This window comes from Colletes latitarsis, chromosome 10 (genome assembly GCF_051014445.1).
Source record: "Colletes latitarsis isolate SP2378_abdomen chromosome 10, iyColLati1, whole genome shotgun sequence".
Taxonomy (NCBI): domain Eukaryota; kingdom Metazoa; phylum Arthropoda; class Insecta; order Hymenoptera; family Colletidae; genus Colletes; species Colletes latitarsis.
The window spans coordinates 21,181,632-21,200,224 of NC_135143.1; the positions used below are offsets into that span (position 1 = coordinate 21,181,632).

The following is an 18,593-nucleotide window of genomic DNA, read 5'->3' on the forward strand; positions in this document are numbered from 1 at the left end:
CTGCAACTCCGAATCGAGGTCTCCATTTCTCCAACGCAACCCGCCGGGAGCCCGAAGGACCCGACTTAGGCTGTCTGACAAAGAGAGAGTACCTGAGTCAGAGTCGACTTCCGCTGGAAGGTATGCGTTTCCGCAGAATACGGAAACTCCACACCTTCCAGCGAAGTGCCGTTTTCCCTCAATCAAGCTTACCAAGGGAAGGCGATTAGATCTTTGGGACCAGATACACGGCCGATCACATGTTTCAATCGATGAAACAGTGGTGACCGAAGCAAGAAACGAAATCACGAGAGAAGAAGCTACTTGTTTAATAATTGCTTGGTAGGACGCGGAAATGTGTACAATAAAGAAATCTTCGACGTTAATTTTAAGATTCGCGACGAAGCTTAAATCTAATCGACTTAGAATTAAATGTCCCTCGGCGGTTGTGGCGTCGTACTTCGATGTCCCTGCGAATAATCTGAAACTAAAATTGATACTCATATTAGTGACATACGAAAGGAAATTTAATAAACACCATGCAAACTAGACAAAGCGATTGAATAATTTGTCGTGCTGATGTAGCGAAGAGTGAGAATCTATAAGATTCTCGATGTTAAACCTACCTAAGGAAATGTACAAAATTTACACATGATACAAACAAAACATCCTACCTATACTTGCGTAACGAGAGATAAAAATTCATGGTATAATGTCGAAGTAAAATAGCAAACGATTGCAAAAATTATCTGAAGAACCATACAAATGAAGACGAACAGAAACAAAGAAGGAGCAGAATTGAAAATCCAACGATGAAATCAAAGAGTGAAAATATCCAAGAATTAAACCAAATATCTTAGCGAAATAGCAGAGGAATAAAAATCTTATTCTAATTAGTGATATTAAAATCCATAAAATAGCAGGCAAACAAAAATTATACATGAGTTAACAAAATTCACAAAATAATATGCAAACAAAAATGGTATATGATTCAACACAATCATGCCAATTCAAAAAATAAGGGCAATAGTAGAAATAGAGGAGGGAAACATAATAATTAGATAAAACCGGACAGTCAAGCAATATTGAATTATGACCAAACAAACAAAATAAACTGGTCAATTCTGTGATAATAACATAAACAAGTAAAGTGAACTTACTACTTGTTGAGCATTAGTTACCAATACCAAGGAAGCACCAAAGATCCAGCTGTAACATAAGAAACAATTCGTAATTTAGCAAAAGCGATGGACGGTTCCATAACGTTCAATTGGTATCAAACGACAAAATAGAAGTGGGGAAAGCAATTTTAAATAGTTCTTACCAGTAGTCATCACGGTCCGGCACTGGTCAGTAGTGGTCAGTAGTGGTCAGTAGTCGGATCTGCACTGGTCAGCACTGGTCAGTAGTGGTCAGTCCTGGTCACTCCTGGTCACTCCTGGTCCCCAGTGGTCAGCCCTCCACGAATGGCCTGACTTCGGCCCGCGAGACCCGAGTCCCCTGGATGCTCCAGGGGTACTGAAGAATTTGTCCAGCGGTAGTCTTCGAGAGGGGAAGTCGAAGAGTGGGGAGACAGTGTCAACGTGGAGAGTTAAGAACCGCTTGGTCTAGAGAACAATACTATTTCGATTGGTCCCACCTCTTGACCATTTCTGGATCTTCACTGGACTGCTGACCTTGATGTCCACCTCACTGGTGACCACCAGTGACCATAAGCTAGTGATCATCGACCGATTAAAACCATTACGAAGATTAAATCCTTCTTACGAGGAACTCCTTACAATTTGATGCATGATCTTTTTAACATTTTGTTCCACTTTGGAACAGTATCTCATGTTATAAGACACTCGTGGTACAGCGATAGCGTTCATCCCACTAACGATAGGTCTATTCTTTACCTCGTTTATGTGTAATAGGTATACATGGGTTGGAAAATAAAAATGCCTGGGCAGTTGAGACTCAAAATCGTATGCAGGTTGACACAAATCGGATTTCAGCTGTTTCGAAAGCAAGAAAGAAAGACTCACATACGCTTTCTTTCTTGAATTCCCGAAGCTGTCCAAAGCACCTAAGCTCATGCCTGTGGATTGGTGTGCGTAAATGGAGGGGTAAGCTTACTCTGGGCACCGGTCTCTCGTCTGATAACACTGTTATGAATCAATCATGTAAGATGTGCATTAAATTACAATGTCGACATACTTTCCGTCTTCAGTTATATTAAACATTTTGGTTTTTTAGATAACTTTGAATCTGTATAGGAATTAGTTTGCATTTCATATATTTTCTTCTTTTTGTTAAACTTCACAATAAATAAGCTTTTACACTTATATCATTAACTTTATTTTCGATCATTCGTAACAGAACCTTACGTGTCAACATAAATATCGACGGGAGTGTATATAAGACGGAGAAAGTGTTTTTGTCGAGTGCGATTGCTGCCTTTTCGCACCCACTGGGTGCGCCATTGCATCTAACACGAGAATCGTGCCCTTGTATTTCCAATTACCGATAAACGACAGACAGTAAGAAACGAAAAGGATAAGAAGCCATGGCATTGGTAGATAATAGTTGTAAATAAAAACTTAAGGGTAATGAGTTTTCTATTACTCCACGGTACACGGAGTTTTTCGAAAGTGCAAAGGATGACGAACTTTTTGGCCGTGCACGTACAATACATCAGTCACCGATAACAGCATCGACAAAGCGCCAGATGCGATTGGAGACCGAAGTTGGGCGTTCCATAAATAACTGAAATCAATCAGCATTATTGTATTAAAGTCTCGACTAGATTGTGCGAGGAAGGAAACGACCAGGATTATGGAGAAACGGTTGGGATTTTGTGTTGGGACGAGCCACCCTACGTCATGGTTTCTAAAGGAATTTTTAATCGATAGAGTCGTCGCTCGATCGACTCCCCGATCTGCCAGATCTTGCTCCCGACGTCTTCCTCTTCTCCAAGATGCGGTCCGTGCTCAAAGGAACCCATTCTCTATCGATAGACAAGGTGAAAGCAAAAGCTCCTGAACATTCTAGCAGAAAATGATCCGCACCATTGCTTTGAACAGTGACAGCATCGCATACAGCCGCGAAGTCAACTCAGAAGGGGACTACTTTGAGGGCACCGTAATTTTCCACGTTACGCGATTAAAAATACTTGGAAAGTCAGTAAGACTCTATAGGCAATTAATCATTTTTCTTTTAATTTTTATTTATTTTGTTGCGTACATTGGAAAAATCGTTCTCTAATATCGATGTTTATCTTCAAAATTTATTGTAATACTTCCTTTCGTATAACCATGTTTCAATATTTTGGCCAGAGGCTTTCTTCTTTCGATACTGCATTTGTTTACCAATGATTTTAATGATACCGTGTTACATTTTGTTAAGCTCATAAATTTTCAATGTGTTTCGATCGATCGGGGTCTCTGTTTTGATAGAAACTAATTTTATTTTTGGCAAATGGTGTTATCGAATGTACGTATTCGCAGATATGCTGATTTATAGTACCCATAAGATGGCCACGTCACGACGGTGCCGTCGCCATATTTTAATGTTTGGTTTACATGCTGGGACCCGAGACGTTTACCCGCCCTTTTCTAGTACAAGGTTCTACCATCTGATGACGTTCTATTGATTTTCGCTGAAACCTTGTACTTTTTTGCAAAACTTTAGCGAGCTTTTAGGTTTTTCTTCTAGAACATTAGTTCTCGTTGTTATCCTCTGCGCACAGGATCGGCCAAATAAAACGTTACCAGCTGTTTATTCGGAAATTACTGCAGACATCGACCACGATTCTATTCGATTAAGAGGTTAGCTCGCCTCGTAGCGCTTCAAAAATACCGCATTTTTGGACAGAAACACGTTTTTTGTTATCGCTGATTGACGATCGATCGTCATTTATTACTTGAAAAACTTCAGAGTTGTAATTTTTTTTATAAGCAGATGCTCTGCTTGAAACTCGAAAGAATTTAAGTTTTCAACAAGATGGACCACATTTCGGTAAAAGTGTCAGGGACTTTTTGAATAAACAATACGGTTGCCGGGTCGATAGTAATGGCAAAGTAGTTTGGCCATCGTGCTCCCTGGACTTAACACTGTCGGATTTTTACTTATGGAGCTACGCCAAGACTTTCGTGTACGGGAAGAGGAATGTAGAACGTTTGGAAACAGAAAAGACCCTTGGAAACGTTCACGAAAGGCTATGACGATTAATTATACTTCGAGTATTCCATTCTTCGTTATACAGTTCTTTTACAGTGCCTAGATTATTTCAATTTCATTCATTCCTATGTTCTCATAACACCAGAAAAGTGATTTATTCCTCGATTCTACATCGAAAGAGATGTCGAGTAAATATTCCAGTGAAAAGTAGGGTAAAATTACCCTTACTAGACTGTGAATATTTATACACTTATAGGAAATTTTAATTTTCAAAAAATTACGAAATGCAATTAATATGCAAAAAAATAAGAAATACTTAAAATAAGGTACGAGTTATTATATTTAGGGGCTGAGACAATCCTCTACAAAGTTCCCATTTCATTAATTTTATTAATCTAAATATAAATTTTATGAGGTCAGATTGTTAAAGAACCTAAAACAATCAAAGCAAATTCTTATATGTCCCAATCATTTCTTGTAATGTTGAGCGTTCGTTTTCAGCCTATAACTTGATTTTATGCGATAAACGTCATCAACTAACTCTTGATAATATCGAAAAAATACTCGTAACATATTGTAATTTAAGTTATAATTGATTATTATTATGTTTAAGTAATAAAATTATTTGAACATATCTTGAATATATTTTGCATATTCCTGTATATTTTGGCATATTATCGATAGATATTTAACATATGTCGCTTGCATATTTTGGCATAAATATCCGCAGTGTACTTATCATATACTGTAAAATCCAATTTTGTTAGAATCTCCACGGTAGTAAAACCTAGATATTCCAATAACAGATTTTCATACGAGAAGGTTGTCTTCCTTTATTACGGAGGTAGTTATTCGTAGAACACTTTCAAGTTTCAGCATTCGAGCATTCTGCAGACGAAGTTCTAAAGCGAGAATCGCGAAGCGTCCGGAATTTCGAAGCTTCCTATTGCAAAGGCAGTCGAATAAAGTTGAACGTTCGCGATCCGCGCTAGCGGAGGAAGCTTGGCGAACATTTTCGGGGGGTGCGAATCGCAGCGTCAGGAAGGATTCGCAAGGTGTGCCGTAGTCTGAATGGTGGGGGATGGCGAGCAAGGGCGCGAGCCCGTATATGGATAGAAAGCTGGCGGGGTGGCGACGGTGGGGGTTAGCAGCCGCGAAGCAGCAGTGCGTCGCGACGCTGCTTGCCACGCGGTTGCTGCTCCTCTCCTATCTCGATCCCTTTTTCTATCTCGAACTCTCTGTTTCACGGCCTACGCGCTCTCCTCGTGCTCGTGCATCTTTCGTCCCACTCGTCTTCCCATTGTTTCCATTCTATCAGCCACACTCCGTCCCTCGATTCGTTGCTCTTTTCACCCTCGTCCCCCTTCCCCCCACCTCGACGTCGCCCCTCTTTCTCCTTTACCCCAACCGCGTCACTGGCTTCGTTCTTCCTTTCCCCGCCTTTCGTTACCCGTTGCCGATTTTCTACGTTTCATCGCCTCCTTCGCCACATGATTATTCCGTTCACCCTTCGTACAACCCTTTCGTCGATGTTTCCGCTCTTCTTCCTTCTCGTTCGCCACCCGCTCCGCGTTTCCCATCCGTTCCTTTGGACGAGCGTATAAGATCTCCTTTCACGGGACGGTTCTCACCCCCGGAAGCCTGGGAAAAAGAAGAGAATATTGGGCGACGCGTACAGGGTGTTTGTGAACGTAAATGTCGCTTGCCGTAGAAGCTGCTCCTTAACTAGCGTGAATTTAACACGAGTCGCGAAGGACAGTTTCCTCTGTTCCGGTGAGTACTCGACGCATTCGGTCTTCCTCTTCTGACGGTCCCTCGCGCCTGGTGTCCAGTGGAGAGTCGTCTCGAGAGTGGCTACCAACAGTAAGGGTTCCCTCGAGAACTCATTATTGATATCCTCTCTTCGGAGCAAATTTTATTCACGATCAACGAGTTCAATTTATACGAACGAGTCCAGAATTTTTGTTCGTTGGTCGCGAATAAAATTTAACCGACTCTGCTTTAAAATGGATACCACAGGTATCGTATTTCTTTTATTGCGTATCCTTTTTCAACCCCTCCGTCGTTGAACGCTCTTCCCAAAGAGGTATTCTAGTCTAGAAACATTAAACAAAATTTACCAGATAGCCACGTTCGTACTGAACAAAATGGTTTTTGGTTTGTTCGTTTTAGATAAGCAGAACGGTCGGAATCTAGGCAACCGTGAAGACACGTTCGAAAATGGAGCTCCGGCGAAACAACTGTCTTCGACGATTTTAAATATTTTTATACGAATTCTGTATACTTTTTAAATATAAACCGAAACTATCCAACCGCAAAGAATAGAAAATATCGAGTCTAGACTAGAATACTAGAATATTTAAACATTTATTATCTTCATATTCGACGTCCATCGGAGGGTTTTGTTCTCATAAAAATGGCTATCAAGGATTCGTATGCAACACACGTATGATTGGATACCGACAGTACATGTAAACTCGATAAAACCGTTCTTGGAGTCTACGGTGAGATCAAAGTTCTCGACACGTATCATCGTGTGAAATAACTCTAAGGCTCTCTGGTTGACGCAAAGTATAAGGGTTCTTTCACACGGAGGAATCGACCTAACGAGTGACCGTGGCAACTTTCAACGCGATGGCTCTTCAGTTTGCTCGCGTAAAAGAGCTCTCATTTTCGATACCGACTTTCGAGAGCAAAACTTTTAAGTGGACAATGGGCATTAACCTTTAGACGACGAACGATGGAACTTCTGAGGCTGGGTCACTCGTGACCCGTTACGAAAATCGTGCAGGAATTTTTATTTCTTTCGTTTTTAAGTCACGTTTATTGCAACGCGATATTTGTTTTCGCGGTAAGGGATATTTTTGACAATTCGACTCGACTAACCAGACGTTACGTTTCCTTCTCGCGTGCCTTTGCAGTTCGTTTTGTCCGTTCGGTTGGTAACGCTTCGTCGAGAGATACGATTGTCACCTTCGACATTTTCGCACGAAATTGTCTACAGCAGCGATGCACAACTTTTCTCGTTACTGGGCCAAATAAAACAAAATAGTATTTTGTAGAAATATTTTCTACGGTCCGAGCGAAATAATACGATATAAAAGTAACGTTCGATTTAGAGAAAATATACATTTTGAAGGATTTATCAACGAACTCGATCTTCTGTGCTGAAACGAGAAGTATTTGTTTAACTTTATTTTTCAAACTGAATAAATTTGAATTTTATTTTTACTTAATTTAATGCAGTAAATAACGATGAAAATGACAAGTCGACATAAATTCTTCCATAATAATATAGAATACTTTACATAATATTGAAATTTTAATTTTGTTGGTTTCGTGATTCAGCCTCTTTCGTAGTAAATTATATGAAATGTTAGTACGTATAAAAGCAACTTCATATTGAGCACCACTGATTCGCAGTAATACATTTTCTGAAAAGACCAATGAAAGATACCTTCGTATATCCCAATGATGGAATATCGAGATCCACGTTGCTGTCAGTGTTATTCGTTCTCCGTTGCGACGTGCTTTGGCGTACAGCGAATGAACGGCTTTAATGTTTCAAGTTTCAAGCATTTAACCCGTTACGAGCACTTGGAATTGGAGCAACGCTGAAGTAGTTGTATTTTTCGTATTTAGCGACGTAATTGGATCAGCCGACGATCGAAACATTTCTGATCGCGACTGGGTACACGAGGGGCTGAAAATCGCGTAAAAGTAAATCGCGCAAAAAACGTCGTGAAAATATCGAGCAACAGAAATACATGAAATCTGTTTTAAAGGATTGAAATTGCACGTGAAGGAATTTAATTTCGCGTAACTTTAAAATCGAAGAAAATAAAAATATTCGAACGAGGCTGCGAGTTGTTTTTCTACGCGCTGGTTCGTAAACATAATTTTTTCAAAATGTGTGTTGCACCTGACGCGTGGCATGAATTTAAATCCCCCATGTACAAGTTTCTAGAAACTGGGACAAGCTGTAACTTGTATCTAAGCGAATTTTTTAAATGACTTGCAATTGCATCTTGCACTTAATTGTTAATTCGAACCGTACTTCTTTCTTTATAGAAATGGATTCTTACCGTCGTTCAGCATATAAAAGTATACGATCGTTAAAAATGTAAAACTTTACGAGATATTTCATATTTTATGTTTGATAATTACTTTATTCCAGCAGGTATTCAAACGTCCTGCCATTTCAGCGTAACAATTTTATTACTGGTTTCTTTATATTTTTCATTAGAGTTTTACATTAGCAGTTACGATCAAGCAATTAGTTTTAGTTTGAACTTTCGTTCGATCGATTAGACTCGAGGGCTGCAGATAGATTTCAAAGGCAATAATTTTATATTCTATAATGTATATTTGTAAGAATGTTATTATATAACAGGAGGTGGAGATTCGTTAATAATAGTTGTAAAATTGTCTTTGATCTACAAAATTATAGTCAAATTCTTTTTATCGCTTTGTATTCTATTAATCGTGAGGATAAAAAATCTCCAAAGAACCATGGAGTTGAAATTAGATCATCTTGAAAAACTGGTGTTTTTTTCGATAATTCTTGGACAGATATTAGGCATTTAATTACATTAGGGACTTTCATACCGATTACAATGATTTTGATGCAAATGTCGCTCACGTTTAGTTTTTAAAATATTCTTGCAAATCTATTAGAAAAGACGCTTAAATTGACGCGAAGTTACGCTCGGGAATATACTGGTTATAAACATTATTTTAATTTAATATACGTAACGTTAATATTGCTGAAGTTTCGGCCAATGTATTAATCTAATCCTACAGGGATGTGACTTTGAGTCGCATACAAAGTTTGATTAACCGTGGGATCTATTAGTAAATTTACGTACGAATGACATTGTGTGTATGATTAAATTATAAAATACATCAAATTATTATATTACTTGCAGATCCTGCAGTTACTCAAACTTGGCATCTGACCTAAAGTTACATCCCGGTAGGATTAAGGTTAAGCTCCTTTCAAATATAACCTGAGGCGAAGGTGATAAATTGATAGTAATACGAGATATAAAAGTAAAAAACTGAACTTATTACTAAATTAAAATAAACTTATATCGTAGAAACTGTCTATATTGAAATTGAAATCGTTATAATTCGGATAGAATAACGAAAAGCATTTGTATAATTACAAAAAATCTTTTTCGAATTTTCTGCATGATGTTCTATACTCTTACAAGTTCATCCACATACTGTTTGATTCGAGTATGGATTAATTCGCGAATAAATAATCAAGAAATAATTTCTTTTTTAAAAGATCAAATTATTACAAAGGAATGTCACAAGGGGAAAATATGAAATATTGCGTGTAAATTTAGAGCTTGATTCACTGTTTCGAAGCTTTGGCCCGGAATTAAAGAAAATCCCGAAAACGTTACGAAAAAGAAATGGCAGAGGATTTTTTACGGGATGAGGCGAGGACGTTGAAGTATCATCGATTAACAGCACGGTCTGGGTTAGGTTATATTTGCAAGCTATACTGCAAGAAGTTACAAAGAATGCCCCTCGAGTGATGTTCGCAACGTAAAAAGAAATCCTTTCCTTTCGCTTAGAAATTGCGTGCCCGCGATAGCAATGTCTCCCAAGTTGGGAAAATTTAATGGAAATTGGAAATTTTAATCTTTAGATCCAAATTTGGGGCCAGTGCTGTCGCGTAAACGTTAATAACGAGTTAAAAATTGAAAGGTAAATTAGTAATAGATTACAGAAGGTCGCTTCAATGAGTTATTAATGGTCGTCTAAGGGTGCCTCGGATGCTAAAACGAATAGGGGCAGGGCAATTTTTACACGATGGGAGGAGTTTAAATTTATGCTTGGCTTCTGAAAGTGATTATACGACGAGACCATTAATAAACACTAATAATAGGATAAAAATTGAAACGTGAATTATAGACTACCGGAGGTGGGAGGGGGGTTAACTGAATGAGTTATTAATGAAATAATGCGGTGGTCCTCGTCGCGTGGTCGTACAAGGGTTGAACCTCTTCGACGCCAAAAGAAGTTAGGGGCGGGGCAATTTTCATACGATGGGAAAAATCTGATAAATCGATGAAAAACTGTCCCTCGGTGAAACGCATTGGGTCGGTCAAGGTTACTATTCCTTATCGGCAATGGAGTCGAGACGAAACGGGTCATCTATGAATAACGTTTCGAAGTTTCCTTTCTGCGTGGACTCTGTCTTCTCGTCCATCTCGGATGCTGACGTAATTCCATTGTAGGTCTAAATGAACATTTGCGAGATGTTCCAATACGGAATCGAACATCCCTGGTACCTTGTTTTCGCAGAAGTACGCGCATTGTGGTGTACACGGCCCAAACAATTCTCTATATATCCTCCCGGATGCACGTAATATGCCTATTCCAACTTCCGGTTGGCAGAATACGAATCTGTTATTCCTTCCTTAGTTCCTTCCATGTATATTTCGTATAAGATTCTTCTCCTCTCTATATGTATAAATATTTTCAGACGCGAAACTTCGTACGTAAAGTTACGAAATTTTATAATCATCTTAAAGAAAGAACCGAGTAGCTGTTATCGAAGGCTCGATATCGAAGTTCCAATTAATTTCCTAGAGGTTAATTAAAATGTCCTCAAAACATGCAGAAATTGAGAATTCTACGGTCGTCTTTACATAATTTATTCGATCGACTTGACGTATCTAAAAACCGGTTTACTTTACTCGAAATATGCAACAATAAACGATTTATTTTAAATTACATTCTTCCGCGATTGGTTAGAAAATTCATATATTGTACGTTAGCTGACTCGATAAGGCTTATCTAACGGATCGTTCAATTACTTAATAATTTATTACTGCATAATCAGTTTAAGTAGACTGCACGAACAATTAATAGCGTCGCGTTTAATAAGGGTCACAGACGTATCGGTTTTTCGTTGAATACTTTGTACAATTTACAATACAATTTTTAGACGATTTTAGGATATCTGAATAAAATTAGGACACGAACAATTTTATTAATTTGCTTCGAGTTTTATCTTGTATGCTTATGCGAGCAAAAGAACAAAATCCAAATTAAAATTATTTTCTCTGTTTTGTACCAACGAATCGATGAAAATGAAGTGGTTATTTAATTCCCGGGAACCTTGGCGTTTCCATTTTCGTTTCTTCTCGTCGATCCGCATGCGAAACGAGAAGGAAGGTGCGCGTGTCCTGTATCGATGACGACGTCGATATTTTAGCAGGACGCGACACAGAGACGCAGGGGATGGATACGTTAACGAAGTTAGGGTAACAATCTGCCACGGTATCGCCAACTCGATATCTTTTGTCTCGAGACACTCTCGTGTGAAGAAATTGAGTTATGGACGACGAGAACTGGACTACGCCAAGTTTCCAAGTAGCCCTTAAACGTGCTACATATTGTATTTGTCTTTTCTTTCTTTTGCTCGCTAGCAAACAAGTTTCACCACATTTCCAAGAATACTCCAGCTACAATGGGCGGAGAAATTATTTATTAGTCACACTTGTTAAACGTACGTTTTAAAATTGATGAAACAACCGTCCTCGATGGAGTTCGCTATTTGCGCTCCATTGGCGTCGCCATGACGACGTATACGCGAACGCAACTCGTTTCAAATTTAATTTAGAGTAACGCAAACTGAATCGACAAAATAGACGAATTAAATTTGAATTATGAACGTTTTTCAATTTTTCTGAGAAAAACAAACGCTTTCGATCGATAAAAATTGATGAAACAACCGTCCTCGATGGAGTTCGCTATTTGCGCTCCATTGGCGTCGCCATGACGACGTATACGCGAACGCAACTCGTTTCAAATTTAATTTAGAGTAACGCAAACTGAATCGACAAAATAGACGAATTAAATTTGAATTATGAACGTTTTTCAATTTTTCTGAGAAAAACAAACGCTTTCGATCGATAAAAATTGATGAAACAACCGTCCTCGATGGAGTTCGCTATTTGCGCTCCATTGGCGTCGGCATGAAGACGTATACGCGAACGCAACTCGTTTCAAATTTAATTTAGAGTAACGCAAACTGAATCGACAAAATAGACGAATTAAATTTGAATTATGAACGTTTTTCAGTTTCTCAGAGAAAAGAGGACCAAAATATTTTGCATTGGCATTTCTTTGATGTGTTCGTCGATGCTTTTAATTGAAAGAATCGATGTTTAATTAAAAAATGTATTCAGAGTGTGTCAAGAAGGTTTCAAGCTAAGGTTTTTGCAAATATAGCCGGACCTCGATTGTTGCACGAGGTTCTCGTTCGTTGCACGGTGTCAACAAGTAGAGGGGATGATCGCTAAGCAACAAGTAAGGCTGGAAACATTTCAGGATTCACAGAATAATCGGTACTATTTTTTTGTCTCAATTCATAGCCTGAAAAGCTAATAAGGAATTTATTACCATTTTTTATTTCGAAAATTTCGTGCACCGCGAAACGATATTAAGTTTGGTCCGGAGATACTCCATATAAAGTGTGAAAATTCAACGCTTCGACAGCTGCTAGACGGGAACATAAACCGCACGAAACTTGCATCGCTGTTAGGAATAATCCCGACAAGTTTTCAACCAGCAACACGAAATTGGCGAGATTCAAAAAGAAGGAAAGTGGGTTCCTCGCAAACTGGTACTTACAAGTCCGGCTCCGATTTAGATGAAACTTTGTAAGCTTGTAAAACAACAGAAAATAATATTTACGTATTTCTTTTTAACTACGGTAACTCAAGTTTGAGGGGTGAAACCACCCTCCAAAGTTTGACCCCGAAAGTGCTAACTCGGAGACGGTTAGGGATAGAAAAAAAATATTTTAACAAAAATTGAATGCTTTTTCAACGTTTGAGTTGTCAAAAAATTTTCAAAACTATTTAAAATACTGCATCCTCCATGTTTACTTGAAAAGTCGTAGCAATCGTAGTGTAAAAACGATGGCACATTTTATTCTAAACTCATCCATATACATATACTTATAGTGTTCTCTGTAAAAATAAAAGATGAACTTTTTACGACAGAATACATTTATATTATTCAGTGAAGAAATAAAAATTTCTCAGAATTACTGTCAACGAAAGAAACGTCAGAAACTACTTGAACGAACGAATCTTCCGATTATTTATTTGCCCACCCGACAATCGTGAAGGTAGCGGGAACTGGATTTTCGTTTATCTTTTTCGAACCGAACGAAACGAGATTCTCGTTCGAGGAGAAACAGTCGTGGCGATTTGCAGACGATTTCCCATAAATGTATAAATATTCTTGCGCGCGCTCCATCTTTCCGAATCCGTATGCAAGGGGAAAGAAAAGCTACGCTCGACCTAATTTCAGAGCTTTTCACTCGGTAGATGGTGAATTATAAATGTCGTTTCGCCTCGTACCGAGAGTCGAATTTTAAATGGGGCCGGCTTTCGGTGCCTACAAAGCGTTTCGTTTCGTTTAGCAGAAGAGGCTCGATCCTGGACGACCCAATGAACGGGTGCAATCGAAGCAGGACAACCGTTTGGGATCGACCGCTATTAAAGACACACGAGATGTCGAAGTACGTGAGTGTACAACGAATTGATCCGTCGCGAAACTTCGTCCCCTGCAACGTTTACGAAAGAACGAATGCTTTGTTTCAGTTATGGCAGTGGGCACAAACCCCAAGAAAACGGGTTTGGATAATAGAAACAGTATAGCTAATTATATAAAAGCTCACGTGTCACTCAAATTTTAATGGGAGATTCTAGGGGTTAAAATAAAACGAAAATCAAGAATACCAATTTGTTGATCGAGGTTTCGTTAAAAAGTTATTAACGTTTAAAGTTCCGCCTGTAGAACGACGATCTGCGTAACGCAAGAATATAACAAACACCGTACGCGAATAAAGAAATGTAATTAAAAATATTTTCGAAAAAGAAATGATTAAAATTTACAAATCTGTTGTTTCTATAACGATGTTCAAAAATCGTGTTGCATCTTTAATCGGCTATTTCGATACTATAATACAATCCTGGCCAAGTTTTCCTGCTGTTTGATTACTTTAGCTGATTCATATTTCCACGGTTAAAAAGTTAAAAGAGTTTATAATAGAGTTCAGGACGGATCCAAAAATATGACAATGTAATTTTCGAATTATACTCCGAGATTACATTTTTAACTCATTTTTATACTTACCTAAGATCCGATGTGTTTTAATAAACTTGTCCATATATCTTTGTATCGAGTTATATTCGGAATCTGTAATGGACTGTTTAAACCTTGGTTAAACTAAAATGGTTTCCGTTAAGCTAAATAAAATCATAGAGGTTATCTTTAAAACAGGCGTGTTGTAACTTTCGTTATTATTTTGGTGATATCCGCCTAAAAATGCTCGGAGAAGATGCTTCTTTAAATTTTCATGTATCGGATGAATAGCTGCTGCGACATAAGGATCTAAAGCTGGTTCATGTTGTCGATACTCTGTTAGCGTGTCACTTGCTTCAGCTTTCTTCCACTTACGTCAGCTTTCCTCCACTTACATCAGCTTTCCTTCGTTCACATCAGCTAGATGCCCTTGTTTGTCGGTCGAATATTTATATAAACATGTTAAATATATTCTTCTCTTCGAACAAATGATTTTTGCCCAAGCATTCATTAATTTCACACGAAAGGAAACGAAATATTTATTTATGAACATTTTCAGGCTCTTCCAAAGTCCAACGATCCAATCTTTCTTTCTCCCCAGGAATTCTTTCGTAGTCTCGAAGGCAAGTTGGCTCATTCCTTTGATCAATTCCCCTTTGAGCTTTTCTTTAGCACTCTTAGTCTCTTAGGTTCTGTTCTTTGCAATATAATCTCCTTTCTACAATATCCAATTAGAGAAGTTAAATCCTGCTGCAATGAAAATTTGCTTTCTCCGCTGAGCACAAGTACCCCCGTGACATAGTAATTTTTACTGCGCTCGTTTAGGAGCAAGGTTGAACATTACCTATTTAAATCCAGATAACGACATAGAACCGTCTGTGTCATTATATCAATTTTCCGAAACGAATTTTTCGAAATTTTCAGCTCTAAGATGAAATAACAATGTAGCACCAATTATTTCTCATTGATTATTAACGTAATAGTCGATCATTAGGTAGTTGCAGGGACAGTATTTATTTTTTACGTTAATTATTTTTCGACATTTTGAAACTTCCAATAGAACCCCTCCAACCTCGTAAACTTCGCGCTAAATTCGCCATTATTAATGTAACGGACAATTTTTAAATAGTTATAGTGCCAATTCCATTATTTTTTATGATTCCGGTCTATCGATGCAGAAGAAAGAGTATTCTTCGATTTTTTGAAACTTTCGATCCAACTCCTCGAGCTTCGTGAAAGTTTCGCGATAGATCCGTCGCTCATTATTAATATAATGGTCGATTATTGGCCGGATCATCGAGCTTGCGTGCGGTTCGTTAAATCTTGATTGTCGAGCAGGTGAAAAAGGTGAACGGCGAACCAGAATCTATAAGACAAGAGGCACGGGGCCCCCCCCTCTGTCTACGGCGTTTCTTTAATTAGATGAAAGCTGCGTAGTTGCATCAACAATTCCGGAAGTACAGCAGGTATCGGAGAAATTATCGATGCATCGATTTAGTCGTTTCACTTCACGCCCCGTGTTCGCGGTTATTCTTTTGAAACGGCTTCCGTCGTTGCTCCAACGATCAACTAACGGGGCAAGGGTCCGTGAAATTGGGCAATATCGCGACCGCGACCGCCAATAAACGAGTCGTACGGTTCGGGTTGGTTTGGTTACCGAAACTAATGCGACCTCAGCATAAAAAACGCAATTGTCAGGCGGAAGGAAATTTACGAGTTACCGATTGAAAATGAAAATTTATTAAAAATTTCCAAAGACACGTCGTTTATAATATTATATCAACCCTCCACGGGCCGAATTCTTTCCTTAAATATAAACTTGCAAGGCATTTACTTTGATACTTCAGGATGGTGGTGCTACCAACCGTCATCAATATTGTTATTGATTATCTTAGATATGTTATATAGGGTGTTCAGCCACCCCTGGGAAAAATTTTAATGGGAGATTCTAGAGGCCAGAACATGATGAAAATCAAGAATATCAATTTGTTGATTCAAGCTTCGTTAAAAAGTTATTAAAAAATTTCAAATCATTCTGGAAAAATTATTTTTGGTTGCGGGGGTCAATTACAATCAATTTTGATGAATAGACATAACCCCGAAATCCTAAGCACTTTCGAGACAAAAATTTGAGTAGGTTACTAAATTTTTCGTCGAAAAAAGGAAATTTCAAATCGTTCTGGAAAAATTATTTTTGGGTTAAATAACGCGTTAATGATGAAATGGGGCCAGAGAAAATGTAAGTTGGATCGGAATAACAATTCGTATGTCATAAAGATTTCTTTTTAATTGGCGAGCAACTCGAAAGAAGAAATGATAAATGACACTGTTATGCAACGGAAGCTATACAAGAAACTGAAAGTTTATACGGTTAGACTACACGCTGGAGGTTAATAAGTACAAAATGGCGTTATTGAGGACGTTAGTTAGCGATCAACCCCCGGTAGTTTCCGTCGAATAATCTTATAAATTATATCCACGGAACGATAAAGAATTTTTATGCTCCTTGAAATTCAGCTGGCAGATATTTCTTGGTCGGTGTGTCCGCCATTGCGTACGGTCGCTTTAACCAGAAGTCGTAAGGTCGAACTGCGGTTACATTTAGGTCAGCGCACAGACATGGATAATTTGCTGTTCCTGTGGCTGGAAGTCCGAAAAGTATCGTGTGGTTCGTATTGTGCGAGAGGTTGCCACGTACAGACATACACACACACTCGTAGACAATAAAAGTTATTGTTAATCGTGTATTGTATATTTTTTTGAGGTGGATACAATTTTTATCTAAAGGATACTGTTACTCGCGGAGTAAAGATAGAAATATTAATTATAGAATGAAATATTCCTAATATAAATTTCAAACGTCGAAAGGAACGAGCGTTTAATCGGTCGATCGAATAAATTGTTGTACGTCGGTTTTTATCGGTTATCTGCTGACCGAATAAAAGTTTACACGGCTCTGGTGCATTTTACCGACTTGATTTACACCCTGCACATTTTTTATACACGGAATCATGTGCACCGAGCTTTTAAAAAATAATTTCCGCGTAAAGGGTTGATACAGGGTTGGATTTAATGGCGGCCTATCGCTGAATCTTGTCCTTTACATTACAAATACGTGTTGCACGCTGTAAAAATTACAAGCTACTGAATCAGAACGGAAACACGTGAGTAACGTGTACATGCATGCAATAATAAATACGTATTTCATGGGTAGATCGATAATTACATTTTTCTGTCGATAAAACGAATGCGTTAATTGAACTTTGGATCAAGAAATGAGAAGAATGTGTTGATCTAAAGTACAATAGATATACGTACACGTGTTACCGATAAATCATCCGACAGTCCAAGTTTAAGCAAAAAATAAGATAAAACATACTTTTGATTGTTATATTTCTCAACATTTCTGCCGATAACGACTGTCGAGCACAACAATCAATGTCATTTAACATCGACGAGAATTAGCAAACGATAAAAATATATTATTTATCGTTAGAAATGGTGTTCAAACTATCGATCGTTAGTGCATCGATACGATAGTGGAACTGCTGTTTCAGTCACATTTGTAACAATATCAGAATTAATTGATGTACAAGCTGCAGTAATCCGACGTTGAGATTGGTAGAATTGTATTCGAACAATAGACGACGAATAAAAGCACATTAGCAGTGATTCATTGGCGACATTTACTTGATCGGGAATTTATTCGGATAAGTTTCTAATCGTTCAATTCAGAATACTTAATCAGGGCTAAATACAGCCATACGTTCACGTTTTTCATTCTTTTTTTTTTTAATTACACGATACTATAAATCCTTTCTTCGACGTCGACCGCACGAATCGATAATATCGTCGAGATCCGTCGATATCGATAATGTTGTCGATCGTTCGCGGGCCCCTTAAATCGAACTATGCGACGAAGCGACGAGAGCAACGGGGCGTTCGTACGGAACGACGGTTTCGTTCGGATCCGTGGCGAGATCGCAAAGAAATCGATCGTCGGGTTTATTTATTCTCGCCTTGTCCTCGACGGACCACCCCTATCTGCGTAAAAAGCGGGAAACGCGGGAAAAACGGTAGAACGGATTGAACGGAAGGGATTATTTTTAACGCCGTTCGGTGCGGTACCGTTTTGATATCGCGTTGTCTTTATCGGTGTTTCGTTCGATCCAACGAACGACACGGCAACGGGATACGTATTATCGTCGAACGGCGAGACAAAGGCTAACACGACGGAAACGGAAGAGAGTCACGAAACGGGAAACGGGCGAAAGATAGTGCTCGATCCAGGCGTGAGATAATTATCGTCGAGGTATACGATAGAACCACCT

At 38.5% G+C, this 18,593-nt stretch overlaps 2 protein-coding genes across 4 annotated transcripts in view; both read left to right on the top strand.

Annotated features, from left to right (window-relative positions):
- Nucleotides 1–18,593, top strand: part of LOC143347066 (uncharacterized) — a 97,721-nt gene that overhangs the window by 68,243 nt on the left and 10,885 nt on the right. The window lies entirely within an intron of this gene.
- Nucleotides 5,319–18,593, top strand: part of Syt7 (Synaptotagmin 7) — a 64,611-nt gene continuing 51,336 nt past the window's right edge. For all 3 annotated transcript variants that reach the window (XM_076775945.1, XM_076775946.1, XM_076775947.1), the window contains exon 1: nucleotides 5,319–5,913. The gene's annotated coding sequence lies outside the window, so the exon portion shown is untranslated. The remainder of the gene's footprint in view (nucleotides 5,914–18,593) is intronic.